General features: G+C 46.2%; 55 non-coding genes across 55 annotated transcripts; 17 read left to right on the forward strand and 38 right to left on the reverse strand.

Moving 5' to 3' along the window:
- Positions 1-191: 191 nt before the first annotated feature.
- Trnac-gca (transfer RNA cysteine (anticodon GCA)) lies at positions 192-263 on the reverse strand. Its single transcript has one exon. It is a non-coding gene; the product is annotated as a tRNA-Cys (tRNA).
- A 318-nt stretch (positions 264-581) lies between these two features.
- Trnaw-cca (transfer RNA tryptophan (anticodon CCA)) lies at positions 582-653 on the reverse strand. The gene has a single exon. It is a non-coding gene; the product is annotated as a tRNA-Trp (tRNA).
- A 118-nt stretch (positions 654-771) lies between these two features.
- Trnaa-cgc (transfer RNA alanine (anticodon CGC)) lies at positions 772-843 on the forward strand. The gene has a single exon. It is a non-coding gene; the product is annotated as a tRNA-Ala (tRNA).
- A 275-nt stretch (positions 844-1,118) lies between these two features.
- Positions 1,119-1,190, reverse strand: Trnac-gca (transfer RNA cysteine (anticodon GCA)). Its single transcript has one exon. It is a non-coding gene; the product is annotated as a tRNA-Cys (tRNA).
- A 318-nt stretch (positions 1,191-1,508) lies between these two features.
- Trnaw-cca (transfer RNA tryptophan (anticodon CCA)) lies at positions 1,509-1,580 on the reverse strand. Its single transcript has one exon. It is a non-coding gene; the product is annotated as a tRNA-Trp (tRNA).
- A 118-nt stretch (positions 1,581-1,698) lies between these two features.
- Positions 1,699-1,770, forward strand: Trnaa-cgc (transfer RNA alanine (anticodon CGC)). The gene has a single exon. It is a non-coding gene; the product is annotated as a tRNA-Ala (tRNA).
- A 275-nt stretch (positions 1,771-2,045) lies between these two features.
- Trnac-gca (transfer RNA cysteine (anticodon GCA)) lies at positions 2,046-2,117 on the reverse strand. Its single transcript has one exon. It is a non-coding gene; the product is annotated as a tRNA-Cys (tRNA).
- A 318-nt stretch (positions 2,118-2,435) lies between these two features.
- Trnaw-cca (transfer RNA tryptophan (anticodon CCA)) lies at positions 2,436-2,507 on the reverse strand. Its single transcript has one exon. It is a non-coding gene; the product is annotated as a tRNA-Trp (tRNA).
- A 118-nt stretch (positions 2,508-2,625) lies between these two features.
- On the forward strand, positions 2,626-2,697 carry Trnaa-cgc (transfer RNA alanine (anticodon CGC)). The gene has a single exon. It is a non-coding gene; the product is annotated as a tRNA-Ala (tRNA).
- Positions 2,698-2,972: 275 nt separating this feature from the next.
- On the reverse strand, positions 2,973-3,044 carry Trnac-gca (transfer RNA cysteine (anticodon GCA)). Its single transcript has one exon. It is a non-coding gene; the product is annotated as a tRNA-Cys (tRNA).
- A 318-nt stretch (positions 3,045-3,362) lies between these two features.
- On the reverse strand, positions 3,363-3,434 carry Trnaw-cca (transfer RNA tryptophan (anticodon CCA)). Its single transcript has one exon. It is a non-coding gene; the product is annotated as a tRNA-Trp (tRNA).
- A 118-nt stretch (positions 3,435-3,552) lies between these two features.
- Trnaa-cgc (transfer RNA alanine (anticodon CGC)) lies at positions 3,553-3,624 on the forward strand. Its single transcript has one exon. It is a non-coding gene; the product is annotated as a tRNA-Ala (tRNA).
- A 275-nt stretch (positions 3,625-3,899) lies between these two features.
- Positions 3,900-3,971, reverse strand: Trnac-gca (transfer RNA cysteine (anticodon GCA)). The gene has a single exon. It is a non-coding gene; the product is annotated as a tRNA-Cys (tRNA).
- Positions 3,972-4,289: 318 nt separating this feature from the next.
- Trnaw-cca (transfer RNA tryptophan (anticodon CCA)) lies at positions 4,290-4,361 on the reverse strand. The gene has a single exon. It is a non-coding gene; the product is annotated as a tRNA-Trp (tRNA).
- Positions 4,362-4,479: 118 nt separating this feature from the next.
- Trnaa-cgc (transfer RNA alanine (anticodon CGC)) lies at positions 4,480-4,551 on the forward strand. The gene has a single exon. It is a non-coding gene; the product is annotated as a tRNA-Ala (tRNA).
- A 275-nt stretch (positions 4,552-4,826) lies between these two features.
- On the reverse strand, positions 4,827-4,898 carry Trnac-gca (transfer RNA cysteine (anticodon GCA)). Its single transcript has one exon. It is a non-coding gene; the product is annotated as a tRNA-Cys (tRNA).
- Positions 4,899-5,216: 318 nt separating this feature from the next.
- On the reverse strand, positions 5,217-5,288 carry Trnaw-cca (transfer RNA tryptophan (anticodon CCA)). The gene has a single exon. It is a non-coding gene; the product is annotated as a tRNA-Trp (tRNA).
- A 118-nt stretch (positions 5,289-5,406) lies between these two features.
- Trnaa-cgc (transfer RNA alanine (anticodon CGC)) lies at positions 5,407-5,478 on the forward strand. Its single transcript has one exon. It is a non-coding gene; the product is annotated as a tRNA-Ala (tRNA).
- Positions 5,479-5,753: 275 nt separating this feature from the next.
- Trnac-gca (transfer RNA cysteine (anticodon GCA)) lies at positions 5,754-5,825 on the reverse strand. The gene has a single exon. It is a non-coding gene; the product is annotated as a tRNA-Cys (tRNA).
- A 318-nt stretch (positions 5,826-6,143) lies between these two features.
- Positions 6,144-6,215, reverse strand: Trnaw-cca (transfer RNA tryptophan (anticodon CCA)). Its single transcript has one exon. It is a non-coding gene; the product is annotated as a tRNA-Trp (tRNA).
- Positions 6,216-12,820: 6,605 nt separating this feature from the next.
- On the reverse strand, positions 12,821-12,892 carry Trnac-gca (transfer RNA cysteine (anticodon GCA)). The gene has a single exon. It is a non-coding gene; the product is annotated as a tRNA-Cys (tRNA).
- Positions 12,893-13,210: 318 nt separating this feature from the next.
- On the reverse strand, positions 13,211-13,282 carry Trnaw-cca (transfer RNA tryptophan (anticodon CCA)). Its single transcript has one exon. It is a non-coding gene; the product is annotated as a tRNA-Trp (tRNA).
- A 118-nt stretch (positions 13,283-13,400) lies between these two features.
- Positions 13,401-13,472, forward strand: Trnaa-cgc (transfer RNA alanine (anticodon CGC)). The gene has a single exon. It is a non-coding gene; the product is annotated as a tRNA-Ala (tRNA).
- Positions 13,473-13,747: 275 nt separating this feature from the next.
- Trnac-gca (transfer RNA cysteine (anticodon GCA)) lies at positions 13,748-13,819 on the reverse strand. The gene has a single exon. It is a non-coding gene; the product is annotated as a tRNA-Cys (tRNA).
- Positions 13,820-14,137: 318 nt separating this feature from the next.
- Trnaw-cca (transfer RNA tryptophan (anticodon CCA)) lies at positions 14,138-14,209 on the reverse strand. The gene has a single exon. It is a non-coding gene; the product is annotated as a tRNA-Trp (tRNA).
- Positions 14,210-14,327: 118 nt separating this feature from the next.
- Positions 14,328-14,399, forward strand: Trnaa-cgc (transfer RNA alanine (anticodon CGC)). The gene has a single exon. It is a non-coding gene; the product is annotated as a tRNA-Ala (tRNA).
- A 275-nt stretch (positions 14,400-14,674) lies between these two features.
- Positions 14,675-14,746, reverse strand: Trnac-gca (transfer RNA cysteine (anticodon GCA)). The gene has a single exon. It is a non-coding gene; the product is annotated as a tRNA-Cys (tRNA).
- Positions 14,747-15,064: 318 nt separating this feature from the next.
- Positions 15,065-15,136, reverse strand: Trnaw-cca (transfer RNA tryptophan (anticodon CCA)). Its single transcript has one exon. It is a non-coding gene; the product is annotated as a tRNA-Trp (tRNA).
- A 118-nt stretch (positions 15,137-15,254) lies between these two features.
- Positions 15,255-15,326, forward strand: Trnaa-cgc (transfer RNA alanine (anticodon CGC)). Its single transcript has one exon. It is a non-coding gene; the product is annotated as a tRNA-Ala (tRNA).
- A 275-nt stretch (positions 15,327-15,601) lies between these two features.
- On the reverse strand, positions 15,602-15,673 carry Trnac-gca (transfer RNA cysteine (anticodon GCA)). The gene has a single exon. It is a non-coding gene; the product is annotated as a tRNA-Cys (tRNA).
- Positions 15,674-15,991: 318 nt separating this feature from the next.
- On the reverse strand, positions 15,992-16,063 carry Trnaw-cca (transfer RNA tryptophan (anticodon CCA)). Its single transcript has one exon. It is a non-coding gene; the product is annotated as a tRNA-Trp (tRNA).
- Positions 16,064-16,181: 118 nt separating this feature from the next.
- On the forward strand, positions 16,182-16,253 carry Trnaa-cgc (transfer RNA alanine (anticodon CGC)). The gene has a single exon. It is a non-coding gene; the product is annotated as a tRNA-Ala (tRNA).
- Positions 16,254-16,528: 275 nt separating this feature from the next.
- Trnac-gca (transfer RNA cysteine (anticodon GCA)) lies at positions 16,529-16,600 on the reverse strand. The gene has a single exon. It is a non-coding gene; the product is annotated as a tRNA-Cys (tRNA).
- A 318-nt stretch (positions 16,601-16,918) lies between these two features.
- Positions 16,919-16,990, reverse strand: Trnaw-cca (transfer RNA tryptophan (anticodon CCA)). Its single transcript has one exon. It is a non-coding gene; the product is annotated as a tRNA-Trp (tRNA).
- Positions 16,991-17,108: 118 nt separating this feature from the next.
- On the forward strand, positions 17,109-17,180 carry Trnaa-cgc (transfer RNA alanine (anticodon CGC)). Its single transcript has one exon. It is a non-coding gene; the product is annotated as a tRNA-Ala (tRNA).
- Positions 17,181-17,455: 275 nt separating this feature from the next.
- Trnac-gca (transfer RNA cysteine (anticodon GCA)) lies at positions 17,456-17,527 on the reverse strand. Its single transcript has one exon. It is a non-coding gene; the product is annotated as a tRNA-Cys (tRNA).
- Positions 17,528-17,845: 318 nt separating this feature from the next.
- On the reverse strand, positions 17,846-17,917 carry Trnaw-cca (transfer RNA tryptophan (anticodon CCA)). Its single transcript has one exon. It is a non-coding gene; the product is annotated as a tRNA-Trp (tRNA).
- A 118-nt stretch (positions 17,918-18,035) lies between these two features.
- Trnaa-cgc (transfer RNA alanine (anticodon CGC)) lies at positions 18,036-18,107 on the forward strand. The gene has a single exon. It is a non-coding gene; the product is annotated as a tRNA-Ala (tRNA).
- Positions 18,108-18,382: 275 nt separating this feature from the next.
- Trnac-gca (transfer RNA cysteine (anticodon GCA)) lies at positions 18,383-18,454 on the reverse strand. The gene has a single exon. It is a non-coding gene; the product is annotated as a tRNA-Cys (tRNA).
- Positions 18,455-18,772: 318 nt separating this feature from the next.
- Trnaw-cca (transfer RNA tryptophan (anticodon CCA)) lies at positions 18,773-18,844 on the reverse strand. Its single transcript has one exon. It is a non-coding gene; the product is annotated as a tRNA-Trp (tRNA).
- Positions 18,845-18,962: 118 nt separating this feature from the next.
- On the forward strand, positions 18,963-19,034 carry Trnaa-cgc (transfer RNA alanine (anticodon CGC)). Its single transcript has one exon. It is a non-coding gene; the product is annotated as a tRNA-Ala (tRNA).
- A 275-nt stretch (positions 19,035-19,309) lies between these two features.
- On the reverse strand, positions 19,310-19,381 carry Trnac-gca (transfer RNA cysteine (anticodon GCA)). Its single transcript has one exon. It is a non-coding gene; the product is annotated as a tRNA-Cys (tRNA).
- A 318-nt stretch (positions 19,382-19,699) lies between these two features.
- On the reverse strand, positions 19,700-19,771 carry Trnaw-cca (transfer RNA tryptophan (anticodon CCA)). The gene has a single exon. It is a non-coding gene; the product is annotated as a tRNA-Trp (tRNA).
- A 118-nt stretch (positions 19,772-19,889) lies between these two features.
- Positions 19,890-19,961, forward strand: Trnaa-cgc (transfer RNA alanine (anticodon CGC)). Its single transcript has one exon. It is a non-coding gene; the product is annotated as a tRNA-Ala (tRNA).
- Positions 19,962-20,236: 275 nt separating this feature from the next.
- Trnac-gca (transfer RNA cysteine (anticodon GCA)) lies at positions 20,237-20,308 on the reverse strand. Its single transcript has one exon. It is a non-coding gene; the product is annotated as a tRNA-Cys (tRNA).
- A 318-nt stretch (positions 20,309-20,626) lies between these two features.
- Trnaw-cca (transfer RNA tryptophan (anticodon CCA)) lies at positions 20,627-20,698 on the reverse strand. Its single transcript has one exon. It is a non-coding gene; the product is annotated as a tRNA-Trp (tRNA).
- Positions 20,699-20,816: 118 nt separating this feature from the next.
- Trnaa-cgc (transfer RNA alanine (anticodon CGC)) lies at positions 20,817-20,888 on the forward strand. The gene has a single exon. It is a non-coding gene; the product is annotated as a tRNA-Ala (tRNA).
- A 275-nt stretch (positions 20,889-21,163) lies between these two features.
- On the reverse strand, positions 21,164-21,235 carry Trnac-gca (transfer RNA cysteine (anticodon GCA)). The gene has a single exon. It is a non-coding gene; the product is annotated as a tRNA-Cys (tRNA).
- A 318-nt stretch (positions 21,236-21,553) lies between these two features.
- On the reverse strand, positions 21,554-21,625 carry Trnaw-cca (transfer RNA tryptophan (anticodon CCA)). The gene has a single exon. It is a non-coding gene; the product is annotated as a tRNA-Trp (tRNA).
- Positions 21,626-21,743: 118 nt separating this feature from the next.
- Positions 21,744-21,815, forward strand: Trnaa-cgc (transfer RNA alanine (anticodon CGC)). The gene has a single exon. It is a non-coding gene; the product is annotated as a tRNA-Ala (tRNA).
- A 275-nt stretch (positions 21,816-22,090) lies between these two features.
- On the reverse strand, positions 22,091-22,162 carry Trnac-gca (transfer RNA cysteine (anticodon GCA)). The gene has a single exon. It is a non-coding gene; the product is annotated as a tRNA-Cys (tRNA).
- A 318-nt stretch (positions 22,163-22,480) lies between these two features.
- Positions 22,481-22,552, reverse strand: Trnaw-cca (transfer RNA tryptophan (anticodon CCA)). The gene has a single exon. It is a non-coding gene; the product is annotated as a tRNA-Trp (tRNA).
- Positions 22,553-22,670: 118 nt separating this feature from the next.
- Trnaa-cgc (transfer RNA alanine (anticodon CGC)) lies at positions 22,671-22,742 on the forward strand. Its single transcript has one exon. It is a non-coding gene; the product is annotated as a tRNA-Ala (tRNA).
- Positions 22,743-23,017: 275 nt separating this feature from the next.
- Positions 23,018-23,089, reverse strand: Trnac-gca (transfer RNA cysteine (anticodon GCA)). Its single transcript has one exon. It is a non-coding gene; the product is annotated as a tRNA-Cys (tRNA).
- A 318-nt stretch (positions 23,090-23,407) lies between these two features.
- Positions 23,408-23,479, reverse strand: Trnaw-cca (transfer RNA tryptophan (anticodon CCA)). Its single transcript has one exon. It is a non-coding gene; the product is annotated as a tRNA-Trp (tRNA).
- Between the last annotated feature and the right edge of the window lie 21 nt (positions 23,480-23,500).

The raw sequence follows: 23,500 nt of genomic DNA on the forward strand, positions 1-23,500 counted from the left end.
CAAGCAAGTGGATTTCGTACAGTTCGACCTCATGGCGGGAGGACGATGACCTGCAAGACCCTGGGCTGCGATCCCCCCCATTGAAATGTTGCTCCAAAGCCTTCGGTATGGCGTGCAGGGTGCATCTCAAACATGTATTTGCAACTCACCGCGACAATCGTCATTTGTTTTTTCGAGATACTGAAAAATGAAGGGGGCACCCGGGATTGAACCGGGGACCTCTCGATCTGCAGTCGAATGCTCTACGACTGAGCTATACCCCCTTTCACGATCTTTCTGTTCCCATAACTTAAGGAAAAGTATTATACTCTGCCTGGCTAAAGACGTCTAATCGAGCAAAATATTGCGTAATCATTATCTCTCAGTTATATATTAGCGTTAAACGATATAAATATCAAAAATACTAGACACTTCGCGCCTGGAAAACGTGCGAGTCGGCGCCTTCACCTTAATGTCAGAACGCGAAAATTGCACTAGTAGCTTTTTTCAAGCAAGTTCTGTTCGTCCGTTCTCCGTAATCGTTTGGTATCTGATTAAACTGACATACTCGCCTATGGCTTTCGTAAACGAAAATTTCATTGTGACCCCGACGTGATTTGAACACGCAACCTTCTGATCTGGAGTCAGACGCGCTACCGTTGCGCCACGGAGTCGACGCTGCTTAGGTCTTGTCATGAATAGGTTCCTCCAACACTTACTGTACCGTTCAAACCTAAGAAATAATGACAGTAGGATCCACGAGACACTCGTCCCAGATGTACTTGCTCTGGCGGGGGTGTAACTCAGTGGTAGAGTGTCTGCTTCGCATGCAGAAAGTCCTGGGTTCAAATCCCAGCTCCTCCAATTTTTGTTTCTCCGTGCAGCAGTACAAGAAAACTTTTGCCTATCACCATATTCTACAAAATTCAGTGTACAAGATTCTTCCCCCAAGCAAGTGGATTTCGTACAGTTCGACCTCATGGCGGGAGGACGATGACCTGCAAGACCCTGGGCTGCGATCCCCCCCATTGAAATGTTGCTCCAAAGCCTTCGGTATGGCGTGCAGGGTGCATCTCAAACATGTATTTGCAACTCACCGCGACAATCGTCATTTGTTTTTTCGAGATACTGAAAAATGAAGGGGGCACCCGGGATTGAACCGGGGACCTCTCGATCTGCAGTCGAATGCTCTACGACTGAGCTACACCCCCTTTCACGATCTTTCTGTTCCCATAACTTAAGGAAAAGTATTATACTCTGCCTGGCTAAAGACGTCTAATCGAGCAAAATATTGCGTAATCATTATCTCTCAGTTATATATTAGCGTTAAACGATATAAATATCAAAAATACTAGACACTTCGCGCCTGGAAAACGTGCGAGTCGGCGCCTTCACCTTAATGTCAGAACGCGAAAATTGCACTAGTAGCTTTTTTCAAGCAAGTTCTGTTCGTCCGTTCTCCGTAATCGTTTGGTATCTGATTAAACTGACATACTCGCCTATGGCTTTCGTAAACGAAAATTTCATTGTGACCCCGACGTGATTTGAACACGCAACCTTCTGATCTGGAGTCAGACGCGCTACCGTTGCGCCACGGAGTCGACGCTGCTTAGGTCTTGTCATGAATAGGTTCCTCCAACACTTACTGTACCGTTCAAACCTAAGAAATAATGACAGTAGGATCCACGAGACACTCGTCCCAGATGTGCTTGCTCTGGCGGGGGTGTAACTCAGTGGTAGAGTGTCTGCTTCGCATGCAGAAAGTCCTGGGTTCAAATCCCAGCTCCTCCAATTTTTGTTTCTCCGTGCAGCAGTACAAGAAAACTTTTGCCTATCACCATATTCTACAAAATTCAGTGTACAAGATTCTTCCCCCAAGCAAGTGGATTTCGTACAGTTCGACCTCATGGCGGGAGGACGATGACCTGCAAGACCCTGGGCTGCGATCCCCCCCATTGAAATGTTGCTCCAAAGCCTTCGGTATGGCGTGCAGGGTGCATCTCAAACATGTATTTGCAACTCACCGCGACAATCGTCATTTGTTTTTTCGAGATACTGAAAAATGAAGGGGGCACCCGGGATTGAACCGGGGACCTCTCGATCTGCAGTCGAATGCTCTACGACTGAGCTATACCCCCTTTCACGATCTTTCTGTTCCCATAACTTAAGGAAAAGTATTATACTCTGCCTGGCTAAAGACGTCTAATCGAGCAAAATATTGCGTAATCATTATCTCTCAGTTATATATTAGCGTTAAACGATATAAATATCAAAAATACTAGACACTTCGCGCCTGGAAAACGTGCGAGTCGGCGCCTTCACCTTAATGTCAGAACGCGAAAATTGCACTAGTAGCTTTTTTCAAGCAAGTTCTGTTCGTCCGTTCTCCGTAATCGTTTGGTATCTGATTAAACTGACATACTCGCCTATGGCTTTCGTAAACGAAAATTTCATTGTGACCCCGACGTGATTTGAACACGCAACCTTCTGATCTGGAGTCAGACGCGCTACCGTTGCGCCACGGAGTCGACGCTGCTTAGGTCTTGTCATGAATAGGTTCCTCCAACACTTACTGTACCGTTCAAACCTAAGAAATAATGACAGTAGGATCCACGAGACACTCGTCCCAGATGTACTTGCTCTGGCGGGGGTGTAACTCAGTGGTAGAGTGTCTGCTTCGCATGCAGAAAGTCCTGGGTTCAAATCCCAGCTCCTCCAATTTTTGTTTCTCCGTGCAGCAGTACAAGAAAACTTTTGCCTATCACCATATTCTACAAAATTCAGTGTACAAGATTCTTCCCCCAAGCAAGTGGATTTCGTACAGTTCGACCTCATGGCGGGAGGACGATGACCTGCAAGACCCTGGGCTGCGATCCCCCCCATTGAAATGTTGCTCCAAAGCCTTCGGTATGGCGTGCAGGGTGCATCTCAAACATGTATTTGCAACTCACCGCGACAATCGTCATTTGTTTTTTCGAGATACTGAAAAATGAAGGGGGCACCCGGGATTGAACCGGGGACCTCTCGATCTGCAGTCGAATGCTCTACGACTGAGCTATACCCCCTTTCACGATCTTTCTGTTCCCATAACTTAAGGAAAAGTATTATACTCTGCCTGGCTAAAGACGTCTAATCGAGCAAAATATTGCGTAATCATTATCTCTCAGTTATATATTAGCGTTAAACGATATAAATATCAAAAATACTAGACACTTCGCGCCTGGAAAACGTGCGAGTCGGCGCCTTCACCTTAATGTCAGAACGCGAAAATTGCACTAGTAGCTTTTTTCAAGCAAGTTCTGTTCGTCCGTTCTCCGTAATCGTTTGGTATCTGATTAAACTGACATACTCGCCTATGGCTTTCGTAAACGAAAATTTCATTGTGACCCCGACGTGATTTGAACACGCAACCTTCTGATCTGGAGTCAGACGCGCTACCGTTGCGCCACGGAGTCGACGCTGCTTAGGTCTTGTCAATAATAGGTTCCTCCAACACTTACTGTACCGTTCAAACCTAAGAAATAATGACAGTAGGATCCACGAGACACTCGTCCCAGATGTACTTGCTCTGGCGGGGGTGTAACTCAGTGGTAGAGTGTCTGCTTCGCATGCAGAAAGTCCTGGGTTCAAATCCCAGCTCCTCCAATTTTTGTTTCTCCGTGCAGCAGTACAAGAAAACTTTTGCCTATCACCATATTCTACAAAATTCAGTGTACAAGATTCTTCCCCCAAGCAAGTGGATTTCGTACAGTTCGACCTCATGGCGGGAGGACGATGACCTGCAAGACCCTGGGCTGCGATCCCCCCCATTGAAATGTTGCTCCAAAGCCTTCGGTATGGCGTGCAGGGTGCATCTCAAACATGTATTTGCAACTCACCGCGACAATCGTCATTTGTTTTTTCGAGATACTGAAAAATGAAGGGGGCACCCGGGATTGAACCGCGGACCTCTCGATCTGCAGTCGAATGCTCTACGACTGAGCTATACCCCCTTTCACGATCTTTCTGTTCCCATAACTTAAGGAAAAGTATTATACTCTGCCTGGCTAAAGACGTCTAATCGAGCAAAATATTGCGTAATCATTATCTCTCAGTTATATATTAGCGTTAAACGATATAAATATCAAAAATACTAGACACTTCGCGCCTGGAAAACGTGCGAGTCGGCGCCTTCACCTTAATGTCAGAACGCGAAAATTGCACTAGTAGCTTTTTTCAAGCAAGTTCTGTTCGTCCGTTCTCCGTAATCGTTTGGTATCTGATTAAACTGACATACTCGCCTATGGCTTTCGTAAACGAAAATTTCATTGTGACCCCGACGTGATTTGAACACGCAACCTTCTGATCTGGAGTCAGACGCGCTACCGTTGCGCCACGGAGTCGACGCTGCTTAGGTCTTGTCATGAATAGGTTCCTCCAACACTTACTGTACCGTTCAAACCTAAGAAATAATGACAGTAGGATCCACGAGACACTCGTCCCAGATGTACTTGCTCTGGCGGGGGTGTAACTCAGTGGTAGAGTGTCTGCTTCGCATGCAGAAAGTCCTGGGTTCAAATCCCAGCTCCTCCAATTTTTGTTTCTCCGTGCAGCAGTACAAGAAAACTTTTGCCTATCACCATATTCTACAAAATTCAGTGTACAAGATTCTTCCCCCAAGCAAGTGGATTTCGTACAGTTCGACCTCATGGCGGGAGGACGATGACCTGCAAGACTCTGGGCTGCGATCCCCCCCATTGAAATGTTGCTCCAAAGCCTTCGGTATGGCGTGCAGGGTGCATCTCAAACATGTATTTGCAACTCACCGCGACAATCGTCATTTGTTTTTTCGAGATACTGAAAAATGAAGGGGGCACCCGGGATTGAACCGGGGACCTCTCGATCTGCAGTCGAATGCTCTACGACTGAGCTATACCCCCTTTCACGATCTTTCTGTTCCCATAACTTAAGGAAAAGTATTATACTCTGCCTGGCTAAAGACGTCTAATCGAGCAAAATATTGCGTAATCATTATCTCTCAGTTATATATTAGCGTTAAACGATATAAATATCAAAAATACTAGACACTTCGCGCCTGGAAAACGTGCGAGTCGGCGCCTTCACCTTAATGTCAGAACGCGAAAATTGCACTAGTAGCTTTTTTCAAGCAAGTTCTGTTCGTCCGTTCTCCGTAATCGTTTGGTATCTGATTAAACTGACATACTCGCCTATGGCTTTCGTAAACGAAAATTTCATTGTGACCCCGACGTGATTTGAACACGCAACCTTCTGATCTGGAGTCAGACGCGCTACCGTTGCGCCACGGAGTCGACGCTGCTTAGGTCTTGTCATGAATAGGTTCCTCCAACACTTACTGTACCGTTCAAACCTAAGAAATAATGACAGTAGGATCCACGAGACACTCGTCCCAGATGTACTTGCTCTGGCGGGGGTGTAACTCAGTGGTAGAGTGTCTGCTTCGCATGCAGAAAGTCCTGGGTTCAAATCCCAGCTCCTCCAATTTTTGTTTCTCCGTGCAGCAGTACAAGAAAACTTTTGCCTATCACCATATTCTACAAAATTCAGTGTACAAGATTCTTCCCCCAAGCAAGTGGATTTCGTACAGTTCGACCTCATGGCGGGAGGACGATGACCTGCAAGACCCTGGGCTGCGATCCCCCCCATTGAAATGTTGCTCCAAAGCCTTCGGTATGGCGTGCAGGGTGCATCTCAAACATGTATTTGCAACTCACCGCGACAATCGTCATTTGTTTTTTCGAGATACTGAAAAATGAAGGGGGCACCCGGGATTGAACCGGGGACCTCTCGATCTGCAGTCGAATGCTCTACGACTGAGCTATACCCCCTTTCACGATCTTTCTGTTCCCATAACTTAAGGAAAAGTATTATACTCTGCCTGGCTAAAGACGTCTAATCGAGCAAAATATTGCGTAATCATTATCTCTCAGTTATATATTAGCGTTAAACGATATAAATATCAAAAATACTAGACACTTCGCGCCTGGAAAACGTGCGAGTCGGCGCCTTCACCTTAATGTCAGAACGCGAAAATTGCACTAGTAGCTTTTTTCAAGCAAGTTCTGTTCGTCCGTTCTCCGTAATCGTTTGGTATCTGATTAAACTGACATACTCGCCTATGGCTTTCGTAAACGAAAATTTCATTGTGACCCCGACGTGATTTGAACACGCAACCTTCTGATCTGGAGTCAGACGCGCTACCGTTGCGCCACGGAGTCGACGCTGCTTAGGTCTTGTCATGAATAGGTTCCTCCAACACTTACTGTACCGTTCAAACCTAAGAAATAATGACAGTAGGATCCACGAGACACTCGTCCCAGATGTACTTGCTCTGGCGGGGGTGTAACTCAGTGTACAGTCTGCCTGCAGCGGCCGTGGCGTGCGGTTGCCTGTGCTTCGCGCTGCGGCTGGCTTGTTTACTTCTGCGGGGTAAGTCGCTCGCTAGCAGCGGTTATTCTTGCGTTTGTGGAATGACGTTGATAATTCAGTGATGGCACATACTATGAGGAAAGACACCTTGAAGTTAACGTTCGATAACACGTTTGCCCGACCAACATCCTTCGAAATCGAGGATTTCCTCGAAGAAGTGATGAAAATTGGCCTCGATGAGATTATCGGTATACATTTGTCGATTCTGTCTAGCATCGTTTATATCAAGATGAGAGATGCCGAGTTTTGTGACAAACTAGTTGACTCCTTTAGTTCTGGTTTGAAGTTTAAGCATAGTGATGGCAATGTGGGTGTGGTTACTGTTTCCCACGCCGGGCTTGGACTTCGAACAATTCGCATTTTTGAACTACCGTTTGAGGTCCCAGCAGAACAGATAAACGTTGCGATATCGCCGTATGGCAAAGTTTTGAGCAACTTTGCAGAACGTTGGTCTCCGGCGCATAAGTATCCGGTACTGAATGGCGTCAGGCAGCTTAAAGTTGACTTGCAACGACATATTCCGTCGTACGTCACGGTTTGTGGGTACCGTGCCGTCGTAATGTATGATGGCCAACCTAGAACATGTGCCAGATGTAACTCGACGGGACATGTTCGTGCGGAATGTTTACAGCGTCGTGTAGTTCAACTGCCAACCGGAGAGAGTGTTAGCCCTCCCGCGATGTCAACATTACAGCCATCGTACGTGTCGGTTGCCCGCGGTGAGCCGTCAATACAACCGATTCGCGATAAACCTGCCGGACCCAGTTCCGTCGTTAATGTGACGTCTCTGGACACGCCAGTCGCGTCCGAGATGGCTGCTTCTGAAACACATGAAACTAACAGGACCAGTGAGATGGCGGTGGACCAGCCCTCACGGGGTGCCGAGTTGGTGGAGGTGTCCATGGCTCCTGCTCCCATGTCTGAACGAGTCGCTGAAACGATGCCCAACTCCGACACAGTAATACGTGGTAATCGATCTCCGAAGAAAAATAAAAAGCGGAGGATGGCTCACCAAGGTGCGGAAGATACAGCACCGAGCTTACGGGGAAAGGCTAAATTAATCGGTCAGAACTTAAAAGAAGGGCCCGCAGACGCTGCCGCCTCGCCTTCGCGCTCGCGGGACACAACACGATCAGACGACACCATGTCGGAGACTCCCACGATGTACGACAGCGGACCAGATGAGACGCCCACTCAGCAAACTGAGCCACAGAATACGAATCCACCAGTTTCTGAGCCAGTAGGCACCCTTTGCTCTCCCAATTGGGCGGACGAGTTTGAAACGAACGAAGCTGATGTAGAGATGCAGGAGGATTCCACACCCTCGACCGGCTCCTTGCCCCCCGTATCAGCGGTTGATGGACACAACGTCCACGTGGCCATGGCTACTCAAACGACCGACACGGTCAGCGCCTCCCATTGAAGGCTGTATGACGCACCCTATCGTTTGCTCCGTTCGTACCAAACATCTATGACCACCTTGCAGGCCTACAAGATCCTGACTCTCAATATCAATAAGATACGCAGTGATTTGAATCTGAAGAACTTACAAGACTTGTTATACGCAGCCGACATCGATATAGCCATGCTTCAGGAAGTGAGTGAGATCAGGTTAGACCACATAGCAGGGTATAACGCTTTCGTGAACCCTGGCAACGGTTTCGAACTTGGAACAGCGTTACTGTTAAAAGAAGGGATCATTGCAAATTGTGAGGCCAAACTGGTGACCGGCAGAGGGATAGCAGTCACTGTCAATAACATCAGACTGATTAATATTTACGCACCTTCTGGGTCCAGTAATAGGCGACACCGTGCAGAATTTTTTCGCCACGAGATCCTTCCGCTCTTCGGGACCAACTACAGTGATGTCATTTTTGGCGGCGATTTCAATTGTGTGCTTCGTCAAATCGATCAAACTCCTCACTTTAATCGGTGTGTCGAATTAGAACAGATCATTCAAGAACTCCGCTTCACTGACACTTGGACGCACATGCACGGAGTGGAAGTGGGTTTTACGCATGTTACCAATCATTCGGCAAGTAGGTTAGATAAAATTTACATATCGCGTAATTTAACGCAACACCTGCTACACACCGAAATATGGCCAACTGTATTTTCCGACCATGCTGGCTATATCTGCACCGTCAACATGCAAAAACAGGAAACATACCGGGGTCGAGGGTTATGGAAGTTCAACATCGCACATTTGCATGATCCTGCATGTCGAGAAGCCTTCCTGTCCACCTGGACGGCATGTGAACGCAAATTCAGATCCTACAACTCCGCGGTCGAGTGGTGGCTCAAATGCGCCAAACCACAAATTAGGAAAACTTTAATGTTTTACTCCCGTCAGAAAAGTCTGTGGCACAAACGGACCATGGAATTTTACTTTCAGTGTCTTCGGGAGTTGTATAAATGTGACGCGACCGTTATCGGCAATTTTGCAAAGATCAAAAGAATTCAGGCGAAACTTTTAACGCTGCAACGGAAACAGTTGGAAGGTTTTCAAATTCGGGCGCGAGTTCCTAAGACGGTGCAAGAAGAAGAGGCTGCCATGTATCACATGTTACGTGAAAGTCGACGAGGCAGTCGGAAAATCATTACACACATCCGAACCAGCACCGGGGCAATAGTTACTACACAAAGTGACATTATGCGTGCGATTGAAGAGTACTATCGAGACCTGATGTCCAATAAAATGACAGATGATACCGTGTTTGCGGAGTTTGCGACAAATTTATCACGGAAACTCAGCCCCACAGAGGCGACTCAGCTGATGACAGAGGTGACAGAAGACGAATTAACAGAAGTTATCCTAAGGAGTCCGAAGAATAAATCTCCTGGTTGCGATGGAATACCTGCCGAAGTATATCAAACCTTCTGGCCGCAGATGAAATCGAAACTCCTTGCAATATGTAAAGAACTAATGAACCCACAAAAAGTTATTCCGCAGGAATTTCGACAAGGAATTGTTGTCTTACTGCCCAAGACCCCGTGCAGTAACGACCTCACTAACCTGCGACCTCTCACGTTATTAAATAGTGATTATAAACTATTCGCCCGTGTTCTGAGCCAACGGCTCAAAACTGTCATGACCACAATCACAGGACAGTATCAAACGAGTGTCGGTAGAGATAGATCTATTTACCACACGCTCACGGATTACAGAGATGTCATTGCCGTAGCGGAGGCTTGCAAGTTAAAATGCGCCCTCGTCATGATAGACTTTGCAAAAGCGTTCGACAGGGTGAGCCATCGTTTCCTTTTCCGCGTCATGCAGGAATTGGGGTTTCCGCACCAGTTCACCCAAGTACTCGACAATCTGATCCGTAATAGTACGTCGCGAATTCAAATTAATGGTCGCCTCAGTGGCGCTATTGATATCGAGTGTTCGGTGAGGCAAGGCTGTCCGATGTCGATGGCTCTCTTTGCCATCGCCATAGAACCTCTGCTCGCTACGCTAACTGCACATTTGCAGGGATTGGAAATCAATAGCCAGAAGATTGTGTGCCGTGCGTACGCAGATGATGTCGGCTTTCTTGTCGTGAACGCGCAAGAAGTGCGGTCCTCACTTCAAATACTTCAACGATATGAGGCGGTATCTGGGGCGAAGGTGAACTGGCAAAAATCCGGACTCATGAATGTCGGACGGGGAATAAATCTACCCAATCATACCCGATTACGAGAAATTACCAGTATAAAGTGCTTAGGACTTGAGTTTCGGCGGAAGATACAGAATACCATTGCTGTTAATTATAGAGCTTTACTTCATAAAGTTAGGGCATGTGTACAACTGCATAGCATGAGGAAACTGAATGCTCTCCAAAAAATTGAACTGGTCAACACTTATATCCTCTCGAAGATTAACTATGTAGCCAAAGTGTTGCCTCTTCCCAGTGGCATTGCACATAGAATGCTGTCTGCCCTGGGCCATTTTGTGACCAGAGGCAATATCTTCAAAGTTAAATATGTTACGTTGACGCTCCCTCCTCGGAAGGGCGGATTGAACCTCACAGATGTCTATAAAAAGGCACAGGCGCTCTATCTAAGCAGTATGTATAAGCTATGGACAAAATCTCCACACTGTCTCACTGCTCACCTTCTCAACGAAATCTCCCCAGCGAACCTCAACCCCCCGATTGATGTACATCATATTCCACACGACCTTTATCATTTAAAATACTTCCTGCTTGAATATAGTTATGCTCGAACAAGAATTCCGGCGAAGGAAATAACGGTGGTGAAGCAACTTTATAAGACTTTGATCGAGTCCACCTCCAGGAATAACATCGAAGACAAATATACAGCTCACAATTGGCGGGTCATTTGGGATAATATTCATTCACGCCATTTACCGTCTCACGTGCGAGCGTCTTGGTATCTCACGGTGAATCGTAAAATAGCTACCAATGCCAGACTCCATTCCATTCATCTGGCCGATTCACCCTTATGCAACACTTGCCAGGTACAAGATAGCGAGGAACACCGATTTGTCTGCGAAAAAGTGCGAGATGTTTGGGCGGTCATACGACAGTTGTTGGCGAGCATCACTAGAACAAGCCCTGCGACCATAACGCCAGCTGACTTCCTCACTCCGGAGGTCGTGCCTTACCCGCAGACCAAAAGAAATTCAGTAAACTGGCTTAAAGGCCACACAGTTTACTATCTTTTCAATGTGAACGAAACGAGTAAAGAAGACTTTCTCCTGTATTTAATGATACAGCACCACCGACTACAGAAGACTAAAAACTATAAAGCTCATTTTGCAAACTTTTTAAGTCACACGATCATTTCACAGCCAGTATAGGATGGAGTGCTTAAAGCCATTTCTTCCGACATGGTGGATTCCGTTCTTCCTTCGGACGCCCGAAGTGAAGACCAAAGAAGTACGTGCGGGACAGACTAATTTACGAGTGCGTCACTTGGATCATTCGTCACGTTCAGAAATTAACAGAATGTTTGTAGTAGCGCGTTCCGTATCATTGGCGGATGCCCTGCACAGAACTACGTTTCCTAGTTTCTTAATTGTAACAGTCGACCCGATGGAGAGAAATAACGATAGAAGACTTTTAATTTATATTTTTCATTCCATACTAACTCTGATTGGTGGGGTGAGTCGCACTCATGCGGTGCAAAGTGCACGGATTCCCGGCTCTCCCGAATACATATCAAAATGGATATGTTCATTTACACTGCAAATGGATGCAACATTTCGTCTCCGGACTAAATTTTGTTTTTATGTTACTGGCGGCGGAGTCAAGCCGCAGCATTTCTTCCGTACGCACATGAGGTAGGGTGCCGTGGTGACAGTTACGGTGGGAGACAAGATGGCCAGGCCTCAGATTGCATGACCCCTGCCCTCCTTGCCTCTCCCTGCCTGTTACCGCATTTTCAAAATGAAAATATGGAAAAAAAATATAAAAAAAAAAAAAATAAATAATAATAAAAAGAAAAAAAAAAGTAAAAAAAAATAAAAAAAAAAAGGGGTATGATTCCTGCTTCGGGTGCAGGAGGTCCCGGGTTCAAATCCCGGACGAAAAAAAAAAAAAAAAAAAAACGAAAAAAATAAAAAAAATAAAAAAAAAAAAATGGATAAGGCGTCGGACTTCGGATCCGAAGATTGCAGGTTCGAATCCTGTCACGGTCGAGTTTTTCCAGTTCTGCAAAAGATGCATGCTGTTTTACTGTGTTGTTTGAGTACTACAAAACTAGTTGAAAGTTGCTGCTGTCCGCTTCCTGGCTGCAAACCGGCGTCTACCTGGAGCTTAATCAAGGCAAAGGGGTTGTGTAGCGAAACTTTCGGCACAGTGCCGATCAGGAGAGTTTTTTTGGAACTACTGCGTCTGACTCAGGACCCAAAAGCTACGCCACAGGCGTCTGCGCACAGTCGAGCATGTGTGTTGTATAATGGTGCTGATAGCCACGTATCATTTCAAGTAGATTTGATGCGTTTCGGAAAATTAGTTTCATTGAATAGGATTGTAGCTCATTTGTGGCAGCAGGAAATAAGCTAAAAAAAAAAAGAAAAAAAAAAAAAAAAAAAAAAAAAAAAAAAAAAAAAGTGGTAGAGTGTCTGCTTCGCATGCAGAAAGTCCTGGGTTCAAATCCCAGCTCCTCCAATTTTTGTTTCTCCGTGCAGCAGTACAAGAAAACTTTTGCCTATCACCATATTCTACAAAATTCAGTGTACAAGATTCTTCCCCCAAGCAAGTGGATTTCGTACAGTTCGACCTCATGGCGGGAGGACGATGACCTGCAAGACCCTGGGCTGCGATCCCCCCCATTGAAATGTTGCTCCAAAGCCTTCGGTATGGCGTGCAGGGTGCATCTCAAACATGTATTTGCAACTCACCGCGACAATCGTCATTTGTTTTTTCGAGATACTGAAAAATGAAGGGGGCACCCGGGATTGAACCGGGGACCTCTCGATCTGCAGTCGAATGCTCTACGACTGAGCTATACCCCCTTTCACGATCTTTCTGTTCCCATAACTTAAGGAAAAGTATTATACTCTGCCTGGCTAAAGACGTCTAATCGAGCAAAATATTGCGTAATCATTATCTCTCAGTTATATATTAGCGTTAAACGATATAAATATCAAAAATACTAGACACTTCGCGCCTGGAAAACGTGCGAGTCGGCGCCTTCACCTTAATGTCAGAACGCGAAAATTGCACTAGTAGCTTTTTTCAAGCAAGTTCTGTTCGTCCGTTCTCCGTAATCGTTTGGTATCTGATTAAACTGACATACTCGCCTATGGCTTTCGTAAACGAAAATTTCATTGTGACCCCGACGTGATTTGAACACGCAACCTTCTGATCTGGAGTCAGACGCGCTACCGTTGCGCCACGGAGTCGACGCTGCTTAGGTCTTGTCATGAATAGGTTCCTCCAACACTTACTGTACCGTTCAAACCTAAGAAATAATGACAGTAGGATCCACGAGACACTCGTCCCAGATGTACTTGCTCTGGCGGGGGTGTAACTCAGTGGTAGAGTGTCTGCTTCGCATGCAGAAAGTCCTGGGTTCAAATCCCAGCTCCTCCAATTTTTGTTTCTCCGTGCAGCAGTACAAGAAAACTTTTGCCTATCACCATATTCTACAAAATTCAGTGTACAAGATTCTTCCCCCAAGCAAGTGGATTTCGTACAGTTCGACCTCATGGCGGGAGGACGATGACCTGCAAGACCCTGGGCTGCGATCCCCCCCATTGAAATGTTGCTCCAAAGCCTTCGGTATGGCGTGCAGGGTGCATCTCAAACATGTATTTGCAACTCACCGCGACAATCGTCATTTGTTTTTTCGAGATACTGAAAAATGAAGGGGGCACCCGGGATTGAACCGGGGACCTCTCGATCTGCAGTCGAATGCTCTACGACTGAGCTATACCCCCTTTCACGATCTTTCTGTTCCCATAACTTAAGGAAAAGAATTATACTCTGCCTGGCTAAAGACGTCTAATCGAGCAAAATATTGCGTAATCATTATCTCTCAGTTATATATTAGCGTTAAACGATATAAATATCAAAAATACTAGACACTTCGCGCCTGGAAAACGTGCGAGTCGGCGCCTTCACCTTAATGTCAGAACGCGAAAATTGCACTAGTAGCTTTTTTCAAGCAAGTTCTGTTCGTCCGTTCTCCGTAATCGTTTGGTATCTGATTAAACTGACATACTCGCCTATGGCTTTCGTAAACGAAAATTTCATTGTGACCCCGACGTGATTTGAACACGCAACCTTCTGATCTGGAGTCAGACGCGCTACCGTTGCGCCACGGAGTCGACGCTGCTTAGGTCTTGTCATGAATAGGTTCCTCCAACACTTACTGTACCGTTCAAACCTAAGAAATAATGACAGTAGGATCCACGAGACACTCGTCCCAGATGTACTTGCTCTGGCGGGGGTGTAACTCAGTGGTAGAGTGTCTGCTTCGCATGCAGAAAGTCCTGGGTTCAAATCCCAGCTCCTCCAATTTTTGTTTCTCCGTGCAGCAGTACAAGAAAACTTTTGCCTATCACCATATTCTACAAAATTCAGTGTACAAGATTCTTCCCCCAAGCAAGTGGATTTCGTACAGTTCGACCTCATGGCGGGAGGACGATGACCTGCAAGACCCTGGGCTGCGATCCCCCCCATTGAAATGTTGCTCCAAAGCCTTCGGTATGGCGTGCAGGGTGCATCTCAAACATGTATTTGCAACTCACCGCGACAATCGTCATTTGTTTTTTCGAGATACTGAAAAATGAAGGGGGCACCCGGGATTGAACCGGGGACCTCTCGATCTGCAGTCGAATGCTCTACGACTGAGCTATACCCCCTTTCACGATCTTTCTGTTCCCATAACTTAAGGAAAAGTATTATACTCTGCCTGGCTAAAGACGTCTAATCGAGCAAAATATTGCGTAATCATTATCTCTCAGTTATATATTAGCGTTAAACGATATAAATATCAAAAATACTAGACACTTCGCGCCTGGAAAACGTGCGAGTCGGCGCCTTCACCTTAATGTCAGAACGCGAAAATTGCACTAGTAGCTTTTTTCAAGCAAGTTCTGTTCGTCCGTTCTCCGTAATCGTTTGGTATCTGATTAAACTGACATACTCGCCTATGGCTTTCGTAAACGAAAATTTCATTGTGACCCCGACGTGATTTGAACACGCAACCTTCTGATCTGGAGTCAGACGCGCTACCGTTGCGCCACGGAGTCGACGCTGCTTAGGTCTTGTCGTGAATAGGTTCCTCCAACACTTACTGTACCGTTCAAACCTAAGAAATAATAACAGTAGGATCCACGAGACACTCGTCCCAGATGTACTTGCTCTGGCGGGGGTGTAACTCAGTGGTAGAGTGTCTGCTTCGCATGCAGAAAGTCCTGGGTTCAAATCCCAGCTCCTCCAATTTTTGTTTCTCCGTGCAGCAGTACAAGAAAACTTTTGCCTATCACCATATTCTACAAAATTCAGTGTACAAGATTCTTCCCCCAAGCAAGTGGATTTCGTACAGTTCGACCTCATGGCGGGAGGACGATGACCTGCAAGACCCTGGGCTGCGATCCCCCCCATTGAAATGTTGCTCCAAAGCCTTCGGTATGGCGTGCAGGGTGCATCTCAAACATGTATTTGCAACTCACCGCGACAATCGTCATTTGTTTTTTCGAGATACTGAAAAATGAAGGGGGCACCCGGGATTGAACCGGGGACCTCTCGATCTGCAGTCGAATGCTCTACGACTGAGCTATACCCCCTTTCACGATCTTTCTGTTCCCATAACTTAAGGAAAAGTATTATACTCTGCCTGGCTAAAGACGTCTAATCGAGCAAAATATTGCGTAATCATTATCTCTCAGTTATATATTAGCGTTAAACGATATAAATATCAAAAATACTAGACACTTCGCGCCTGGAAAACGTGCGAGTCGGCGCCTTCACCTTAATGTCAGAACGCGAAAATTGCACTAGTAGCTTTTTTCAAGCAAGTTCTGTTCGTCCGTTCTCCGTAATCGTTTGGTATCTGATTAAACTGACATACTCGCCTATGGCTTTCGTAAACGAAAATTTCATTGTGACCCCGACGTGATTTGAACACGCAACCTTCTGATCTGGAGTCAGACGCGCTACCGTTGCGCCACGGAGTCGACGCTGCTTAGGTCTTGTCATGAATAGGTTCCTCCAACACTTACTGTACCGTTCAAACCTAAGAAATAATGACAGTAGGATCCACGAGACACTCGTCCCAGATGTACTTGCTCTGGCGGGGGTGTAACTCAGTGGTAGAGTGTCTGCTTCGCATGCAGAAAGTCCTGGGTTCAAATCCCAGCTCCTCCAATTTTTGTTTCTCCGTGCAGCAGTACAAGAAAACTTTTGCCTATCACCATATTCTACAAAATTCAGTGTACAAGATTCTTCCCCCAAGCAAGTGGATTTCGTACAGTTCGACCTCATGGCGGGAGGACGATGACCTGCAAGACCCTGGGCTGCGATCCCCCCCATTGAAATGTTGCTCCAAAGCCTTCGGTATGGCGTGCAGGGTGCATCTCAAACATGTATTTGCAACTCACCGCGACAATCGTCATTTGTTTTTTCGAGATACTGAAAAATGAAGGGGGCACCCGGGATTGAACCGGGGACCTCTCGATCTGCAGTCGAATGCTCTACGACTGAGCTATACCCCCTTTCACGATCTTTCTGTTCCCATAACTTAAGGAAAAGTATTATACTCTGCCTGGCTAAAGACGTCTAATCGAGCAAAATATTGCGTAATCATTATCTCTCAGTTATATATTAGCGTTAAACGATATAAATATCAAAAATACTAGACACTTCGCGCCTGGAAAACGTGCGAGTCGGCGCCTTCACCTTAATGTCAGAACGCGAAAATTGCACTAGTAGCTTTTTTCAAGCAAGTTCTGTTCGTCCGTTCTCCGTAATCGTTTGGTATCTGATTAAACTGACATACTCGCCTATGGCTTTCGTAAACGAAAATTTCATTGTGACCCCGACGTGATTTGAACACGCAACCTTCTGATCTGGAGTCAGACGCGCTACCGTTGCGCCACGGAGTCGACGCTGCTTAGGTCTTGTCATGAATAGGTTCCTCCAACACTTACTGTACCGTTCAAACCTAAGAAATAATGACAGTAGGATCCACGAGACACTCGTCCCAGATGTACTTGCTCTGGCGGGGGTGTAACTCAGTGGTAGAGTGTCTGCTTCGCATGCAGAAAGTCCTGGGTTCAAATCCCAGCTCCTCCAATTTTTGTTTCTCCGTGCAGCAGTACAAGAAAACTTTTGCCTATCACCATATTCTACAAAATTCAGTGTACAAGATTCTTCCCCCAAGCAAGTGGATTTCGTACAGTTCGACCTCATGGCGGGAGGACGATGACCTGCAAGACCCTGGGCTGCGATCCCCCCCATTGAAATGTTGCTCCAAAGCCTTCGGTATGGCGTGCAGGGTGCATCTCAAACATGTATTTGCAACTCACCGCGACAATCGTCATTTGTTTTTTCGAGATACTGAAAAATGAAGGGGGCACCCGGGATTGAACCGGGGACCTCTCGATCTGCAGTCGAATGCTCTACGACTGAGCTATACCCCCTTTCACGATCTTTCTGTTCCCATAACTTAAGGAAAAGTATTATACTCTGCCTGGCTAAAGACGTCTAATCGAGCAAAATATTGCGTAATCATTATCTCTCAGTTATATATTAGCGTTAAACGATATAAATATCAAAAATACTAGACACTTCGCGCCTGGAAAACGTGCGAGTCGGCGCCTTCACCTTAATGTCAGAACGCGAAAATTGCACTAGTAGCTTTTTTCAAGCAAGTTCTGTTCGTCCGTTCTCCGTAATCGTTTGGTATCTGATTAAACTGACATACTCGCCTATGGCTTTCGTAAACGAAAATTTCATTGTGACCCCGACGTGATTTGAACACGCAACCTTCTGATCTGGAGTCAGACGCGCTACCGTTGCGCCACGGAGTCGACGCTGCTTAGGTCTTGTCATGAATAGGTTCCTCCAACACTTACTGTACCGTTCAAACCTAAGAAATAATGACAGTAGGATCCACGAGACACTCGTCCCAGATGTACTTGCTCTGGCGGGGGTGTAACTCAGTGGTAGAGTGTCTGCTTCGCATGCAGAAAGTCCTGGGTTCAAATCCCAGCTCCTCCAATTTTTGTTTCTCCGTGCAGCAGTACAAGAAAACTTTTGCCTATCACCATATTCTACAAAATTCAGTGTACAAGATTCTTCCCCCAAGCAAGTGGATTTCGTACAGTTCGACCTCATGGCGGGAGGACGATGACCTGCAAGACCCTGGGCTGCGATCCCCCCCATTGAAATGTTGCTCCAAAGCCTTCGGTATGGCGTGCAGGGTGCATCTCAAACATGTATTTGCAACTCACCGCGACAATCGTCATTTGTTTTTTCGAGATACTGAAAAATGAAGGGGGCACCCGGGATTGAACCGGGGACCTCTCGATCTGCAGTCGAATGCTCTACGACTGAGCTATACCCCCTTTCACGATCTTTCTGTTCCCATAACTTAAGGAAAAGTATTATACTCTGCCTGGCTAAAGACGTCTAATCGAGCAAAATATTGCGTAATCATTATCTCTCAGTTATATATTAGCGTTAAACGATATAAATATCAAAAATACTAGACACTTCGCGCCTGGAAAACGTGCGAGTCGGCGCCTTCACCTTAATGTCAGAACGCGAAAATTGCACTAGTAGCTTTTTTCAAGCAAGTTCTGTTCGTCCGTTCTCCGTAATCGTTTGGTATGAGATTAAACTGACATACTCGCCTATGGCTTTCGTAAACGAAAATTTCATTGTGACCCCGACGTGATTTGAACACGCAACCTTCTGATCTGGAGTCAGACGCGCTACCGTTGCGCCACGGAGTCGACGCTGCTTAGGTCTTGTCATGAATAGGTTCCTCCAACACTTACTGTACCGTTCAAACCTAAGAAATAATGACAGTAGGATCCACGAGACACTCGTCCCAGATGTACTTGCTCTGGCGGGGGTGTAACTCAGTGGTAGAGTGTCTGCTTCGCATGCAGAAAGTCCTGGGTTCAAATCCCAGCTCCTCCAATTTTTGTTTCTCCGTGCAGCAGTACAAGAAAACTTTTGCCTATCACCATATTCTACAAAATTCAGTGTACAAGATTCTTCCCCCAAGCAAGTGGATTTCGTACAGTTCGACCTCATGGCGGGAGGACGATGACCTGCAAGACCCTGGGCTGCGATCCCCCCCATTGAAATGTTGCTCCAAAGCCTTCGGTATGGCGTGCAGGGTGCATCTCAAACATGTATTTGCAACTCACCGCGACAATCGTCATTTGTTTTTTCGAGATACTGAAAAATGAAGGGGGCACCCGGGATTGAACCGGGGACCTCTCGATCTGCAGTCGAATGCTCTACGACTGAGCTATACCCCCTTTCACGATCTTTCTGTTCCCATAACTTAAGGAAAAGTATTATACTCTGCCTGGCTAAAGACGTCTAATCGAGCAAAATATTGCGTAATCATTATCTCTCAGTTATATATTAGCGTTAAACGATATAAATATCAAAAATACTAGACACTTCGCGCCTGGAAAACGTGCGAGTCGGCGCCTTCACCTTAATGTCAGAACGCGAAAATTGCACTAGTAGCTTTTTTCAAGCAAGTTCTGTTCGTCCGTTCTCCGTAATCGTTTGGTATGAGATTAAACTGACATACTCGCCTATGGCTTTCGTAAACGAAAATTTCATTGTGACCCCGACGTGATTTGAACACGCAACCTTCTGATCTGGAGTCAGACGCGCTACCGTTGCGCCACGGAGTCGACGCTGCTTAGGTCTTGTCATGAATAGGTTCCTCCAACACTTACTGTACCGTTCAAACCTAAGAAATAATGACAGTAGGATCCACGAGACACTCGTCCCAGATGTACTTGCTCTGGCGGGGGTGTAACTCAGTGGTAGAGTGTCTGCTTCGCATGCAGAAAGTCCTGGGTTCAAATCCCAGCTCCTCCAATTTTTGTTTCTCCGTGCAGCAGTACAAGAAAACTTTTGCCTATCACCATATTCTACAAAATTCAGTGTACAAGATTCTTCCCCCAAGCAAGTGGATTTCGTACAGTTCGACCTCATGGCGGGAGGACGATGACCTGCAAGACCCTGGGCTGCGATCCCCCCCATTGAAATGTTGCTCCAAAGCCTTCGGTATGGCGTGCAGGGTGCATCTCAAACATGTATTTGCAACTCACCGCGACAATCGTCATTTGTTTTTTCGAGATACTGAAAAATGAAGGGGGCACCCGGGATTGAACCGGGGACCTCTCGATCTGCAGTCGAATGCTCTACGACTGAGCTATACCCCCTTTCACGATCTTTCTGTTCCCATAACTTAAGGAAAAGTATTATACTCTGCCTGGCTAAAGACGTCTAATCGAGCAAAATATTGCGTAATCATTATCTCTCAGTTATATATTAGCGTTAAACGATATAAATATCAAAAATACTAGACACTTCGCGCCTGGAAAACGTGCGAGTCGGCGCCTTCACCTTAATGTCAGAACGCGAAAATTGCACTAGTAGCTTTTTTCAAGCAAGTTCTGTTCGTCCGTTCTCCGTAATCGTTTGGTATCTGATTAAACTGACATACTCGCCTATGGCTTTCGTAAACGAAAATTTCATTGTGACCCCGACGTGATTTGAACACGCAACCTTCTGATCTGGAGTCAGACGCGCTACCGTTGCGCCACGGAGTCGAAGCTGCTTAGGTCTTGTCATGAATAGGTTCCTCCAACACTTACTGTACCGTTCAAACCTAAGAAATAATGACAGTAGGATCCACGAGACACTCGTCCCAGATGTACTTGCTCTGGCGGGGGTGTAACTCAGTGGTAGAGTGTCTGCTTCGCATGCAGAAAGTCCTGGGTTCAAATCCCAGCTCCTCCAATTTTTGTTTCTCCGTGCAGCAGTACAAGAAAACTTTTGCCTATCACCATATTCTACAAAATTCAGTGTACAAGATTCTTCCCCCAAGCAAGTGGATTTCGTACAGTTCGACCTCATGGCGGGAGGACGATGACCTGCAAGACCCTGGGCTGCGATCCCCCCCATTGAAATGTTGCTCCAAAGCCTTCGGTATGGCGTGCAGGGTGCATCTCAAACATGTATTTGCAACTCACCGCGACAATCGTCATTTGTTTTTTCGAGATACTGAAAAATGAAGGGGGCACCCGGGATTGAACCGGGGACCTCTCGATCTGCAGTCGAATGCTCTACGACTGAGCTATACCCCCTTTCACGATCTTTCTGTTCCCATAACTTAAGGAAAAGTATTATACTCTGCCTGGCTAAAGACGTCTAATCGAGCAAAATATTGCGTAATCATTATCTCTCAGTTATATATTAGCGTTAAACGATATAAATATCAAAAATACTAGACACTTCGCGCCTGGAAAACGTGCGAGTCGGCGCCTTCACCTTAATGTCAGAACGCGAAAATTGCACTAGTAGCTTTTTTCAAGCAAGTTCTGTTCGTCCGTTCTCCGTAATCGTTTGGTATCTGATTAAACTGACATACTCGCCTATGGCTTTCGTAAACGAAAATTTCATTGTGACCCCGACGTGATTTGAACACGCAACCTTCTGATCTGGAGTCAGACGCGCTACCGTTGCGCCACGGAGTCGACGCTGCTTAGGTCTTGTCATGAATAGGTTCCTCCAACACTTACTGTACCGTTCAAACCTAAGAAATAATGACAGTAGGATCCACGAGACACTCGTCCCAGATGTACTCGCTCTGGCGGGGGTGTAACTCAGTGGTAGAGTGTCTGCTTCGCATGCAGAAAGTCCTGGGTTCAAATCCCAGCTCCTCCAATTTTTGTTTCTCCGTGCAGCAGTACAAGAAAACTTTTGCCTATCACCATATTCTACAAAATTCAGTGTACAAGATTCTTCCCCCAAGCAAGTGGATTTCGTACAGTTCGACCTCATGGCGGGAGGACGATGACCTGCAAGACCCTGGGCTGCGATCCCCCCCATTGAAATGTTGCTCCAAAGCCTTCGGTATGGCGTGCAGTGTGCATCTCAAACATGTATTTGCAACTCACCGCGACAATCGTCATTTGTTTTTTCGAGATACTGAAAAATGAAGGGGGCACCCGGGATTGAACCGGGGACCTCTCGATCTGCAGTCGAATGCTCTACGACTGAGCTATACCCCCTTTCACGATCTTTCTGTTCCCATAACTTAAGGAAAAGTATTATACTCTGCCTGGCTAAAGACGTCTAATCGAGCAAAATATTGCGTAATCATTATCTCTCAGTTATATATTAGCGTTAAACGATATAAATATCAAAAATACTAGACACTTCGCGCCTGGAAAACGTGCGAGTCGGCGCCTTCACCTTAATGTCAGAACGCGAAAATTGCACTAGTAGCTTTTTTCAAGCAAGTTCTGTTCGTCCGTTCTCCGTAATCGTTTGGTATCTGATTAAACTGACATACTCGCCTATGGCTTTCGTAAACGAAAATTTCATTGTGACCCCGACGTGATTTGAACACGCAACCTTCTGATCTGGAGTCAGACGCGCTACCGTTGCGCCACGGAGTCGACGCTGCTTAGGTCTTGTCATGAATAGGTTCCTCCAACACTTACTGTACCGTTCAAACCTAAGAAATAATGACAGTAGGATCCACGAGACACTCGTCCCAGATGTACTCGCTCTGGCGGGGGTGTAACTCAGTGGTAGAGTGTCTGCTTCGCATGCAGAAAGTCCTGGGTTCAAATCCCAGCTCCTCCAATTTTTGTTTCTCCGTGCAGCAGTACAAGAAAACTTTTGCCTATCACCATATTCTACAAAATTCAGTGTACAAGATTCTTCCCCCAAGCAAGTGGATTTCGTACAGTTCGACCTCATGGCGGGAGGACGATGACCTGCAAGACCCTGGGCTGCGATCCCCCCCATTGAAATGTTGCTCCAAAGCCTTCGGTATGGCGTGCAGGGTGCATCTCAAACATGTATTTGCAACTCACCGCGACAATCGTCATTTGTTTTTTCGAGATACTGAAAAATGAAGGGGGCACCCGGGATTGAACCGGGGACCTCTCGATCTGCAGTCGAATGCTCTACGACTGAGCTATACTCCCTTTCACGATCTTTCTGTTCCCATAACTTAAGGAAAAGTATTATACTCTGCCTGGCTAAAGACGTCTAATCGAGCAAAATATTGCGTAATCATTATCTCTCAGTTATATATTAGCGTTAAACGATATAAATATCAAAAATACTAGACACTTCGCGCCTGGAAAACGTGCGAGTCGGCGCCTTCACCTTAATGTCAGAACGCGAAAATTGCACTAGTAGCTTTTTTCAAGCAAGTTCTGTTCGTCCGTTCTCCGTAATCGTTTGGTATCTGATTAAACTGACATACTCGCCTATGGCTTTCGTAAACGAAAATTTCATTGTGACCCCGACGTGATTTGAACACGCAACCTTCTGATCTGGAGTCAGACGCGCTACCGTTGCGCCACGGAGTCGACGCTGCTTAGGTCTTGTCA

Source organism: Schistocerca serialis, unplaced genomic scaffold, assembly GCF_023864345.2.
Source record: "Schistocerca serialis cubense isolate TAMUIC-IGC-003099 unplaced genomic scaffold, iqSchSeri2.2 HiC_scaffold_1364, whole genome shotgun sequence".
Lineage (NCBI taxonomy): Eukaryota > Metazoa > Arthropoda > Insecta > Orthoptera > Acrididae > Schistocerca > Schistocerca serialis.